This window comes from Canis lupus, chromosome 19, assembly GCF_003254725.2.
Source record: "Canis lupus dingo isolate Sandy chromosome 19, ASM325472v2, whole genome shotgun sequence".
NCBI lineage: Eukaryota > Metazoa > Chordata > Mammalia > Carnivora > Canidae > Canis > Canis lupus.
Window position 1 is genome coordinate 42520743 of NC_064261.1, and position 15069 is coordinate 42535811.

Sequence of the window (15069 nt, forward strand, 5' to 3'; positions counted from 1 at the left end):
TCAGATAGCTATTTTTTTTTTATTGGATCTTCATGGGACAGGGAAAAGGAGAGGGAGAGCAAGGGATGAGTGGAGAGGAAGAGGAGAGAACCATTCCTAATTATAAAGGCACTAATCTCATTCATGAGGGCCCTACCTTTATGACCTCATGCAAACCTCACAAAGGCCTCACTTCCTAATATCATGACATTGAGGATTAGAATTTCAATATGTGAATTTGAAGGGCATAGAATCTACAACAGGCTCTTACTAACCAAGTGTGAAAATGATGCTAACTGGAAAGCTAATTGCTACTTGGGAGCAGGCTATCCAAGTACTTGGTTCTTGAAGCTATAGTTCATAAAATGAAATGGATCCCCTCAGTAAGCCAAAAAAACAAAGCAGAAAGTTGCTTGGTTGATACATACTTATTTCTCAATAAAGTTAAAAAAAAACCCACACCACATTTGTTGGAGATATTATCAGGCATCCTTGGGGGAAGATTACAAATGCTTTCTACTTGTTTGAACCTGACAGTTTACTTTTCTCCACTATGTGATGCCACTAGCTATACCATATACATTTATTTTCTAAAATCAAATTTCTCCTCTAGTTATTAATCAACTCACAGTATCCATTTATTAAACTTTTGTTGACCCTCAACCTCTGATTTCCATATTTCCAACACACCATGACAACTGCATGACACTTCTACAATATTCAAAAACTCACCATTCAATAAAGACCCATCTTATGTTTGCCTCTGAGAATGCATCCAGATTGTTAATTTCATGCATCATATAGGGATTTCCATCACACATTCTGAAGGTGTTCTCCTTCTAACCTTGCTGGTTATACCTTCTTAGTTGTCTACTATGTCTATTTTACTTTAAGGCAAGACTATTTTCCACAAGAACCATAAATATCACCATTTTCAAGCATAGGCTAAATTTGAAAAGATGTGATGTTAATTCAATCTAGTTGACCAAAATTCAATTTACTAGAATCACCTCTTGAGTTGAAACATTAAATAACTTGATGGAATTAAACTACGATATGAGTGAGTGGACATTCAAAATAACTAATAGTCCCTCTAGATTTGAGGGTAAAGACAGTCTAAAGCATGAGAAAATTAGTATTGTCTTAAATTTCTGGTATCTTTACAGTCCATAATACTTACACCAAACTGTGATGTATGCATTCTAAGTTGTACCATTAGAACTTCTCTAGCTATAAAACAAGGCAACATTTTTTTTTTCTTAAATTTCAGCTGAAAAGGGAACTGAAGTAAATGGTACTGTGGAGAAGACAAATCTAGGAGGTATTTGAGCCTAAGTATCTCTTTCTTTTCAAGTCCTGACATGGGACTGCCTATGAGAAAAACACTTTCCAATAAAAATTGAAGGGCAAAAGTTAAATATGGTTAGGTTTGACTATGTACAAAGAGAATTAACTTCAAATATTTGTTTTAAAATATTTTTCTATACCAGTTTTGCTATTAAATGACTCTAAGTAAGGTAGCTCAATGTGATAGTTAGAAATATGGATTCATAATTCTGTAATGTCTGTTTCTAAATACATAGTATATATCTCTTTGCTGAATATAACTTGTGTTCTCCTATTAGTTGGGATAAGGTTGAATAAGGACAAAAAAAGATCAAGATATGTCAAGACTAGGAGTCGAGTCAGTTCTGTGATAAAATTATAACCACAACTGCTAACATGCTTGAGATCATGATTTGGAAGGGTGGTATTTTGTGTATAAAGACAGTATCGAGTTACTGTGAGCTAAAGAGATAAAATTAAGGACAAAATCCTGTTTTTCATATTCAAGATTTTAAGTCCAAGTAGGAAGATTGAGTGAAAAGATAGTCAAAGTCAATGTATATAGATTAGGAATATCCTTTAATCTAAATAACAGTCATTGAGAATATACTCAGTGTTAGACACTGTGGTGACTTTGGAGACACAGCAGTTTTCACTCATGGCTGACCAATTTTTTTTATGATACTCTCTTTCGTAGTAATCATGATACTTTTCTACTTTTTTCCCAATATTCTTTGACCACTTTGTTTTTAGGATTTTTTTGTTTTTTGTTTGTTTGTTTGGTTTTTTTTTTTTTTTTTTTGGATTTTTTCTTCCTAACTTGCACTCTATTTAAATTTTTTTTTTTTTCAGAATGTCTTTTCTCTATTCTCTTCTCTTTTTATGTTCTCTCCTTTGGTATCATTACCACCCTCATATTTAAATAACCAGCCCCCTTCACTCTTCCATGCATATTCTAGTTTCTGTCATCAACACCAAGATCAGGGGTTCCAAATCCATGCTACATCAACCAATGCCATTTTTTCAAGCAATACAGAAGTTGGGAGTCCAAACCTTGATCCAAGTTGTATGTTTTCTAGCTTTGTTTCTTGTTTTGTTTCTTAGGATAAGTTTTCCCCATTTGTAAAATGGAATCAGTTACCTCCCTTCAGTGATTTTTTTCAAGAATACATATATATGAAGATAAAATGATTACTGCTTTTTAGATGTAAAGCTATTGTTTTGCACCACATGAAGCTAAACTCTGAAAATTTTCATCTTGTTATATTAGAGATGAACCAACATTCTTTTGAAACATGAATATATTTTATCTTGTATTTTAATAATTTGACACTTCTTTTATCTCCACCCTGAACCCACTCTTTGCCTACAATTTAAGAATGGGGGACTTGTATCTCTTTAGTGCTCCAAACATTAACAAATCAGAGGCATGCTCAAGGGGTTGTTGAATTAACCTTTTTATATTTGAGAAAGAGAAAACTCCTAGATTCTATTAAAATCATCATTTGTTAATAAAATGAGATGCATTAAAGTTTTTCAGAGAAATCTATATTTTTTTTTGATGGATGAGAATTAAATCTGTGCGTGGCTTGAAAGTCTGCAGGCAGGCTGCACCTGTTTGGTTGTCAGTGCTCAAATTTGTAACGCCAGAGTAGGTGTTGCTTCTCATTGTCAAGTATTAGAGTAAGCAAACTACACTTTCTATCAATCATACATGGCATGCATTGTGTGTGCCTGCTGCCTCTTGAAGCTCTATTAAAAGAGTATAACACTGGACGGGAACTGTCAAAGATTTAATCTACCTGTGTCCGCCTCCTTCTGCATCCCAGTTGAATCATAGACTGATGAGAGATATTGGCATGCTGACAATACATAAGAGGGGGAAAACCTGTAGACATCATTCATGCATTGTATTTTATTTCTGTTTTGAAAGATTTGAGTTCCACATTTTGAATTTCCACATTCTAACTGTATACCACATATGCAAATTTGTGCTAGCAAAAGGAATATGTAGCTACTTTAAGATTCATGGTGCTGGTAGCAGTGAGGTATTATTTTTCTAAAAGCTTGACTTTGTTTAATGACACTGTGTGCTTCCTTGTTCATTGTGAAATAATCTAATTCTCTTTTTAATAGGAAAGGGTGATGACAAAGGCATAGACACACAATCACCACCAGCTTTCAATGGGAAGGCTATTATATCAAATATTAATTACTTATGAGTTAAGAATAATTAGGTGTGAAAATTTAAAAAGTGAAACTGGAAAATGGAAATAAAGTAAATATACCCAAATTCAGAAAACAAGCACCTTGCTTTATCTGAAGGGATGGATTCTTTCTTGTCATGTCTCTCTAGCTTCTTCATGTGTATCTTTAAATAACAAACTGTAACCAATGTAGAGAACAAAATGTTGAACTATTAGTTTTCAAAATATCCAGCATTTCTTGGAGTGGCCATTTATATTGTTACATTGTAAAAAACTGACAATCTGTCACTGATGTTTTTATAAAGTCATTTTGTAACTTAGATACACTGTTCTTCAGAGTTAACACAATATGAAGAGAAATTAGAACACTACAGGATAGTGTATCCCACAGTCCCTCCCATTCACGTGTCCTAGGTAAATTTTGGTCAATGTTGGGTCATCAGTTCATGTTTAAACATTCTGATAATTCTGGGGGCACCTGGGTGGCTCAGCAGTTGAGTGCCTGCCTTCCTCTCAGGGCGTGATCCTGGGTCTAGAAATCGAGTCCCACATCAGGTTCCCTATGGGGAGCCTGCTTCTTCCTGTCTATATCTCTACCTCTCTCTCTCTCTCTGCATCTCTCATGAATAAATAAATAAAATCTCTTAAAAAAGCGTTCTGATAATTCTGAAAGTGAGAGTATTCTAAATTGTGAATTTAACACAGATCAGAATGCTTTAGCTTTTTGAAATGTCAATGATAGAGTCCACACTGTGCTGTAAATGTATGTTATGTATAAATATAGTTTTTCATATGGAATTAAATTGTACTTTCTTGTGAATGTGACTTAGGAAAACCTGAATTATGGTTGTTTGAACTCTATGATTAGGAAAATGTTTATAAGTATTATTAATTATATTGACCACAAAAGAACCTTAGTATTTCTCTCATACAGTGTCTTATTTTTAATTATATCTTTGAAATAATAATTTCTTTTTTACAGAAGCCATTAGTCCTGAAAATCAAGGAACATTCAGATTATTTCAATACTTTTGACATGTTGATAGATAATTTTATGTTATCAACATGAATGGATTAAGGGGATGGCTGGTTAAACATTATTTTAGGATATATTTCTGAGGATATTTCCAGAAGAGAGAACATTTCAGTTGGTAGGCTGATGAGAGTGTATTGCTCTCTCCAGTATGGGTGGGCACAATTCAATCTTTTGAGGATAGGACCTGAATAGAACAAAAAGGTGGAGGAAGGTAAGATTCCTTTCTTGCTACCTATTAAACTGGGGTGTTAATCTTCTATTGGTTCTCTTTCTCTGGAAAGCTCTGACTGCTATAAACATATGAATACAATCAAATACTATATAATTACCAAAAATCATGATGCATTATTTAAAAATGTATTTTCAAAGATAAAACTCAGAAATATTAAGTAGTGTCTACTTTCTTTCCTTTGGGAGGATTTTTCTTACTTGCATTTTATATTTTGATTATGCACAATCATCTATTGTGATTGTGCATTAGGCCTATTTTTCCTTATGGGACTGTTGTGTGGTCTACTTTGTAGAACCCTCCTTGCCAAATGTAACTCTTGCTTCTATTCTGGGACCCAGTATTTCATATTTCAGGCCACATGAAACTAAAATTTCTTAATTTCTCAACGTGGGAATCTTTCCCCATGTTAGTAGGAAATATTTAACTCCACAACCATTATTGTATAGATTTCAGATCGAAATTCCCTGCCAGTTTCCTGACCAAAACAAGCAAGATCTTAGAGTCCATATATTAAGATAAGGCCTGACTTCTCAGGGACTGCTACTTCTTGCATGAAGGGATTTCTTTTCTTTTTTGTTATAGAACTTGAATTAATATTTATATTTGTATTATTGTTTTAAATTTTTTTCTAGGATTCATCCTCTTTTAGAAAAAAGAAGGAAAGTCTTTATTTATCTGCATTAAAATGAGTTGGAAGCATCAAAATGAATTTCAAGTATACAGTGTACACTAGAAATATTTACCTTCTAAAACTCTATTTCTTCCAATAGTGGTAAATAATTATCTGTTTTCTGGTTATAAGGGAACAAATAACTTCATTTCATTCACATAGCTTACTTTTATAATTATGCAAGACCTAAAAAATGGGCATTGTTACCCAAACATCACAAACGAGTAAAGAGAAGTTCAGAAAAGCTAAGAAACTTGCCCACAGCCACTCAGCTAGTGACTGGCAAGAGAAGTTTGGAATCTGAAATTGTCTGATTTCAAATACTCTTGAGCTTTCGGGCAGATCTTGTAGCTGCCAATAAAATCAATCCAACCACTGAGCTGTCTATGATAAGGCCACTGGTCACAGTGACTCTTTTGTATATCAGATACAATGTAAGGTACTCCAATAACATTGTTCACTTAAGACAGCACACACTTCAGAACAAATTCTGCATATTTCAGGGGCGGGGCAGGATGGCGGAGGAGTAGGGTCCCCAAGTCACCTGTCCCCACCAACTTACCTGGATAACTTTCAAATCATCCTGAAAACCTATGAATTCGGCCTGATTTAAAGAGAGAACAGCTGGGATGCTACTACAGTGAGAAGAGTTCGGCTTCCAACAAGGTAGGAAGACAAAAAAATAAAAATAAAAAAGCATCCAAGGGAAGGGGCCCCCACGAGGAGACGGGCTAAGGCCCCCCCAACCCCCCGGGAGCCTCCAGGACAGGAGAGCCCAGGCCTGGAGAAGTGGGAACTTTAGCAATTTTCCCGGAGGGAAAGGCGCTCACAGGGAGCTCGGGCAGGATCCCTGGAGGGGCAATGGAGGCCCCAGGTCCTGGGGTCACTACCAGAGGAGGTGCGGCCCAGGGGAAAGCGCCCCACACTGCGGGCCGAGCTCCCTAAAGTGCTGGAGCCCGGGCCTGGCAGGGCCTTGGGAGGAGCTTGGAGGCTGCTCGGGGGCTGTGTGGCTCCCAGAGCGATTCCAGGGGCACAGGCCCCCGAGCCCAAGGCGCCAGGGGACACAGCCCCCATCCTGCGCTCCCCCCGGGACAGGCAGAGGAAGGGAGGGCCCAGGACCGCAAGGACGCTCCTGCCCCCAATGGCCCCTGAGCTGTGCAGTTGGGCCCCCTGCCCCGGGAGCATCCAGGCCCCTGAAGACGGGTAGCTGCGGTAGTTACTGCAGGAGCTGACTCTAGGGCTGGAGAGCTGGCCGCCACCACAGTTGCTGTTCCTCCTGGTGTCACCCTGTGCCTGGGATGGAGCCAGGCTGCCAAGGTTAGAGGCCCCATGGGATAAACAGCTCCCACTGAGCTGTGCACCTGGCAGGGGGCAGGGCAGCTCCCTCAGGTGCACACACCTGAGACTCAGCACCACAGGCCCCGCCCCCAGAAGACCAGCTAGAAGGACAGGGTAAGAACAAGTTCTTGACCCAGTAGCACTGGGAAGCTCCAGGGGAAGTCGAGGGATTTACAGACTATAGAGCCAGAGGATACCCACCTTGTTTTTTTGTTTTTGTTTGTTTGTTCCCTTTTTTTTTCTTCCTTATTCCAGCACAACTTGTTTTTAGCCACTCTGCACTGAGCAAAATGACTAGAAAGAAGAACTCACCACAAAAGAAAGAATCAGAAACAGTCCTCTCTCCCACAGAGTTACAGAATTTGGATTACAATTCAATGTCAGAAAGCCAATGCAGAAGCACAATAATAAAGCTACTGGAGGCTCTGGAAAAAAGCATAAAGGATTCAAGAGACTTCATGACTGCAGAATTTAGATCTAATCAGGCCAAAATTAAAAATAAATTAATGAGATGCAATCCACTGGAGCTCCTAACAATGAGGGTTAATGAGGTAGAAGAACGAGTGACTGACATAGAAGACAAGTTGATGGCAAAGGAAAGAAGCTGAGGAAAAAAGAGAAAAACAATTAAAAGGTCATGAAGAAAGGTTAAGGGAAATAAATGACAGCCTCAGAAGGAAAAATCTACATATAATTGGGGTTCCAGAGGGCGCCAAGAGGGCCAGAGGGCCAGAAAGTGTATTTGAACAAATCATAGCTGAGAACTTCCCTAACTTGGGGAGGGAAACAGGTATTCATATCCAGGAGATAGAGAGACCTCCCTAAAATCAATGAAAACCATTCAACATCCCAGCATTTAATACTGAAACTTGCAAATTCCAAAGATATAGAGAAAATCCTTAAAGCAGCAAGAGAAAAGAGATCCCTAACTTATATGGGGAGAAGTATTAGGTTAACAGAAGACTTCTCCACAGAGACCTGGCAGGCCAGAAAAGGCTGGCAGGATATATTCAAGGTCCTAAATGAGAAGAACATGCAGCCAAGAATACTCTATCCAGCAAGGCTCTCATTCAGAATAGAAGGAGAGATAAAGAGCTTCCAAGATAGGCAGAAACTGAAAGAATATGTGACCACCAAACCAGCTTTGCAAGAAATATTAAGGAGGACTCTGTAGAAGAAAGAGGAAGTCCAAAGAAACAATCTATAAAAGCAGGAACTGAATAGGTATTATGATGACACTAAATTCATATCTTTCAATAGTAACTCTGAATGTGAATGGGCTTAATGATCCCATCAAAAGACGCAGGGTTTCAGACTGGATAAAAAAAGAAAGACCCATCTATTTTCTGTCTACGATAGACTCATTTTAGACCTAAGGACACCTACAGCCTGAAAATAAAAGGTTGGAAAACCATTTACCATTCAAATGGTCCTCAAAAGAAAGCAGGGGTAGCCATCTTCATATTAGATAAGTTAAAGTTTACCCCAAAGACTGTAGTAAGAGATGAAGAGGGACACTATATCATACTTAAAGAATCCAACAAGAGGACTTAACAATCATGAATATTTATGTCCCTAATGTGGGAGCTGCCAAGTATATCAATTAATAACCAAAGCTAAGATATACTTAGATAATAATACACTTCTACTGGGAGACTTCAACACGGCACTTTCTGCAAATGACAGATCTTCTAAGCATAATATCTCCAAAGAAACAACTGGACCAGATGGATTTCACAGATATTTATAGAACTTTACATCTGAACACAACTGAATACACATTCTTCTCAAGTGCACATGGAACTTTCTCCAGAATAGACCACATACTGGGTCACAAATCAGGTCTTAACCAATACCAAAAGATTGGGATTATCCCCTGTATATTTTCAGACCATAATGCTTTGAAACTAGAACTCAATCACAAGAAGAAATTTGGAAGAAATTCAAATATGTGGAGGTTAAAGACCATCCTTCTAAAAGATGAAGGGTCAACCAGGAAATTAGAGAAAAATTAAATAGATTCATGGAAACTAATGAGAATGAAGATACAACCATTCAAAATCGTTGGGATACAGCAAAAGCAGTCCTGAGAGGGAAATACATGCTTGCAATACAAGCATCCCTCAAAAAACTGGAAAAAACCCAAATACAAAAGCTAACCTTGCACCTAAAGGAACTGGAGAAAGAACAGCAAATAAAACCTACACCCAGCAGAAGAAGAGAGTTAATAAAGATTCGAGCAGAACTAAATGAAATAGAGACCAGAAGAACTATGGAGCAGATCAACAAAACCAGAAGTTGGTTCTTTGAAAGAATTAATAAGATAGATAAACCATTAGCCAGTATTATTAAAAACAAAAGACAAAAGACTCAAATTAATAAAATCACAAATAGAAAAGGAGAGATCACCACCAATACCAAGGAAATACAAATGATTTTAAAAACATATTATGGGCAACTATACACCAATAAATTAGGCAGTCTAGAAGAAATGGATGCATTTATGGAAAACCACAAACTACCAAAACTGGAAGAGGAAGAAATAGAAAACCTGAACAGGCTGCTAACCAGGGAGAAAATTGAAGCAGTCATCAAAAACCTCCCAAGACACAAAAGTCCAGGGCCAGATGGCTTCCCAGGGGAATTCTATCAAACGTATAAAGAAGAAATAATACCTATTCTGCTAAAGCTGTTCCGAAAGATAGAAAGAGATGGAATACTTCCAAACTCATTCTATGAGGCCAGCATCACCTTAATTCCAAAACCAGATGAAGATCTCACCAAAAAGAAGAATTATAGACCAATATCCCTGATGAACACAGATGCAAAAATTCTAAATAAGATACTAGCCAATAGGATTCAACAGTACATTAAGAAGATTATTCACCATGACCAAGTGGGATTTATCCCCAGGATGCAAGGCTGGTTCAATACTCATAAAGTAATCAATGTGATAGATCATATCAGCAAGAGAAAAAACAAGAACCATATGATCCTCTCAATAGATGCAGAGAAAGCATTTGACAAAATACAGCATCCATTCCTGATCAAAACTCTTCAGAGTATAGGGATAGAGAGAACATTCCTCAGCATCTTAAAAGCCATCTACGAAAAGCCCACAGCAAATATCATTCTCAATGGGGAAGCACTGGGAGTCTTTCCCCTAAGATCAGGAACAAGACAGGGATGTCCACTCTCACCACTGCTATTCAACATAGTACTGGAAGTCCTAGCCTCAGCAATCAGGCAACAAAAAGAAATAAAAGGCATTCTAATTGGCAAAGAAGAAGTTGAACTCTCCCTCTTTGTAGATGACATGATATTGCACATAGAAAATCCAAAAGCCTCCACCCCAAGATTGCTAGAACTCATACAGCAATTCAGCAGTGTGGCAGGATACAAAATCAATGCCCAGAAGTCAGTGGCATTTCTATACACTAACAATGAGACTGAAGAAAGAGAAATTAAGGAGTCAATCCCATTTACAATTGCACCCAAAAGCATAAGATACCTAGGAATAAACCTAACCAAAGAGGTAAAGGATCTATACCCTAAAAACTACAGAACACTTCTGAAAGAAATTGAGGAAGACACAAAGAGATGGAAAAATATTCCATGCTCATGGATTGTAAGAATTAATATTGTGAAAATGTCAATGTTACCCAGGGCAATGTACACATTTAATGCAATCCTTATCAAAATACCATGAAGTTTCTTCAGAGAGTTGGAACAAATCATCTTAAGATTTTTGTGGAATCAGAAAAGACCCCGCATAGTCAGGGGAATATTAAAAAAGAAAACCAGAGCTGGGGCATCACAATGCCAGATTTCAGGTTGTACTACAAAGCCGTGGTCATCAAGACAGTGTGGTACTGGCACAAAAACAGACACATAGGTCAATGGGACAGAATAGATAGAGAACCCAGTAATGGGCCCTCAACTCTATGGTCAACTAATATTTGACAAAGCAAGAGAGACTATCCACTGAAAAAAGGACAGTCTCTTTAATCAATGGTGCTGGGAAAATTGGACAGCCACATGCAGGTGAATGAAACTAGCCCTTTCTCTTACACCTTACACAAAGATAAACTCAAAATGGATGAAAGATCTACATGTGAGACAAGAATCCATCAAAATCTTAAAGGAGAACACAGGCAACACCTTTTTTGAACTTGGCCACAGCAACTTCTTGCAAGATACATACATGAAGGCAAGAGAAACAAAAGCAAAAATGAACTGTTGGAACTTCATCAAGAGAAAAAGCTTCTGCACAGCAAAAGAAACAGTCCACAAAACTAAAAGAAAACCTACAGAATGGGAGAGGATATTTGCAAATGACCTATCAGATAAAGGGCTACTATCCAAGATCTATAAAGAACTTCTTAAACTCAACACCAAAGAAACAAACAATCCAATCATGAAGTGGGCAAAGACATGAACAGAAATTTCACCAAAGAAGACATAGACATGGCCAACAAGCACATGAGAAAATGCTCCATATCACTGGCCATCAGGGAAATACAAATCAAGACCACAATGAGATACCACCTCATACCAGTGAGGATGGTGAAAATTGACAAGACAGGAAACAACAAATGCTGGAGAGAATGCGGAGAAAGGGGAACCCTCTTGCACTGTTTTTAGGAATGTGAACTGGTATAACCACTCTGGAAAACTGTGTGGAGGTTCCTCAAAGAGTTAAAAATACATCTGCCCTACGACCCAGCAATTGCACTGCTGGGGATTTACCCCAAAGATACAGATGCAGTGAAATGGCAGGACACCTGCACCCCAACGTTTATAGTAGCAATGGCCACAAGAGCCAAACTGTGGAAGGAGCCTCGGTGTCCATCGAAAGATGATGGATAAAGAAGCTGTGGTCTGTATATACAATGGAATGTTACTCAGCCATTAGAAAGGATGAATACCCACCATTTGCTTCAAGGTGGTTGGAACTGGAGGGTATGATACTGAGTGAAGTAAGTCAATCAAAGGACAAACATTATATGGTCTCATTCCTTTGGGGAATATAAAAAATAGTGAAAGGGATTAAAGGGGAAAGGAGAGAAAATGAGTGGGAAATATCAGAGAGGGAGACAGAACATGAGAGACTCCTAATTCTGGGAAATGAACAAGGGGTGGTGGAAAGGGAGGTGAATGGGGGGGACTGGGTGACGGGCACTGAGGGGGGCACTTGACCGGATGAGCACTGGGTGATATGCTATATGTTGGCAAATTGAACTCCAATAAAGTGAAAGGATTAAAAAAAATTCTGCATATTTGCCTTCAGAGAGGTAGGTAAGAGAACTAACTCTTGAATCATATGTCTGCAGCTCAAATCCTAACCCTGTGTGACCAGGAATAAGTTATTTAACCTCTCTGAGCTTAGTTTGCTTATCCACGAGGTGAAGGTAAGTAGTATTTCCCTGATTAGTTTTGGTGACATAAACAACAAATATATAAATAGCACTTAGAATAGTACTGGACACTGAGTAAAGAGTTTAATACATGTTAGTTATTATTATTCAAATGATCCATATGGAAATATCTTGCATCAGTTAGTCTATAATTGACAAAATATTTAGTATGCATCAAATATGGCAACAAAATTCTTAAATTCGTGAAATGCAACGTGTTTACCTTTTTCCAAGTGGATCTGTTAATTAAAGTCCTTTCTCATTAGCAGCTGTGCCTTTTTTATAGCAAAACTTTTTTTTATACTTTCAATTTGTGAGAAGCTAAGAAGCATATGACAATTTTAATGAGGCTCCTGTCTGCTTACATGAAATAAAAATTCTTCCACAATTTTTCTAAACTTAAAGTTCTCATTAGAATTTTAATGCCTGTGTTTTACTCTTTTTCAAACTATCACTGACATCAGCACTGAACCTTTTACTGTGAAGTTTAATTTATATGTTGGAATGCCATGAACACATAAATATGCCTCATAACAACACTATATGGAATGTACTCTGAAATTGGAAATCATAGAAGTTAGTAATAATTTATGTGTTTCTCTGGAGTATTTAAATCTTCACTGATATTAAGCTCTTAATAAGTAATTTCTGATAACATTTCAGTGACCTGTCTCCTTAACGTTTCTTTTTCATTTAACTAAAGACCTTTCTTCATGGGGATGGCATTAATCCTAATAAGATGGAAATAGTATTTCTGCTTTTCTTTTTTTTTTCTCCCACAGCCTATGCCATCTGAAAATTTCTGTATTGAAGGCTTTCCCATCAAGTGGAAGCAGATTCAGTAATTTCAACTTCACCTGCAGATGCTGGATCCTCCTCTATTCAAAGTACTATGATACCTGTTGTAAACTGAGAGAAGCAATCAATAGCTAAGAGTGAGGGGTCAGTAGAAATGTTAGAGTCTCAAGCATTTGGACAAGATTTAAAATAGTACCATGAGGGATTAGCTAGGGGGTGAACAAGTTATGGATAAAAGGATATATTAAAATTTAAGTCCGACTCTCAATATCATTTAATAGGTTTCTTCAGGAGGAATCAGAGACCTAAGATTGACTAAGTGGAGGATCAAAGAGTGTCTCTATGTTTCTAAGATTGCTAAAATGAATTAAAAAGGCAACAGATCGTTAGGAACATAGGAAAGATTTTCAGCCTATTGCTTTCCAGGAGATGAGGGGAAAGAGGATTTATCAGATTGAGTGAAAAATGATAGAAGTGATGTCCAGGAAGTTACAGATTAGCAGGAGAAGGTTAGCACTAGGAAATTTTAGCTATCCAAAATTTTCAGAGAAAAAAGAATGACTCCAAATGAGATGGTGGAGAGATGAAATATTATCTTCATTGCTTGACATCTTGATCCATTCATCCATCAATTTAATTAGGCACTGAAGAATATCAAGTCTAGAAATGGACCCAGACTTTATGGATCTGAAGAGCATACATTTTTGGTGTCCTTAAGAATACAAAATTTCGGGACTCCTGGGTGGCTCTGTGGTTGAGCATCTGCCTTCAGCTCAGGGCATGATCCTGGGGTCCTGGGATCAAGTCCTGCATTGGTTTCCCCACGGGAAGCCTGTTTCTTCCTCTGCCTATGTCTCTGCCTCTCTCATGAATAAGTAAATAAAATCTTAAAAAAAAGAATACCAAATTTAAAATATATAGTTATAAGTATACGGGTAGGTAAGGCCCTTGGAAGAGTTCACGCAATTCAGAGGACCTGAAGCTAAATTTGGATTAGCTGTTCCCTAAGTTCACCTCTTGCTGAGTGCCTGCATTCCAGGTAGTGAGCCAGACACAGTAGATCTATGGAGGGAGACTGAATATCTTATGTAAAACCAGGCCTGAAATGCACATAGTCATGGACTTTATCAGTCAAATATACATCTACCATGTTATTCTGAGTAGAGAAATGATTTTGTTTTCAATGGCAATGATGTATTTGTTAATGTCCTAAGGATCTATGGATCTATGGGCCACACATGGGCATCTTCAGCATATCGCTTGCTGTTACATTTTTCATAAATGAAAGGATAGCAATGTTTCAGTGCTCAGGCAATATTCCATTATTGCAATATAGCAGTTGAAGTCTCTTGATGGTCCAATGATTTCATTGTAAGCAATATTTTTCTTCTACCAGACTCTACATAATAATTAACTAAAGTTTTTCTTTCTGTCTTTTCATTTCCTGTCCACTCCAAAAAATGGAATGAATCAGAAATAATGAGGGGGAAAGAAAGACAAATAAAATGTCTTAATAAGCCACAAACAACAAGGCATTAAATAAACAAAGTGTTTGTGACATTATCACTGTAGCCTCTTTACCTTTGCTCTTGAAAGAGAACATTATCTTGGGTGTAATCTTACTTCATACAGAAATCTCTCTATATCATGTAATATTTTATTAATATAATAACAACAATGCCATTGATAATAGTGGAATAATATTTTACAGTTACAGAACACTTCTTTTCAAGATAAGTGGGATAACAATAGCTCTGATTTCACTGCTTATTAAAACAGTTAAAATAATAGGTTTCTGATTTGCATAAGCTGCAGATTAATGGTGTTTACTGAGCAGTGGAAGTCGTACTTATATTCAGAATGCCAATGACAGGAGACATGAAAGTCGGAGGCATCCCGTCCTCCTGTAAACCAGTCACATGTTTATTTTTGGCAAAATGATAAAAGCACATTAGCATAGCAACTCAGTCAAGCTTAATGCAGAAATAACTAATTGAAAATCCTGGAGGTTCATGTAAGAATGAAATGAGTACTTTGTTTATTTAATTAAAGCAAAAGTAACTTTT

At 37.5% G+C, this 15069-nt stretch overlaps 1 long non-coding RNA gene across 1 annotated transcript in view; it reads left to right on the forward strand.

Annotated features, from left to right (window-relative positions):
- The window catches only part of LOC125753066 (uncharacterized), a 69971-nt gene extending 68423 nt beyond the window's left edge, over positions 1-1548 (forward strand). The window contains exon 3 of the long non-coding RNA XR_007403987.1: positions 1250-1548. This is a non-coding gene — a long non-coding RNA (uncharacterized LOC125753066). The remainder of the gene's footprint in view (positions 1-1249) is intronic.
- Positions 1549-15069: the final 13521 nt, after the last annotated feature.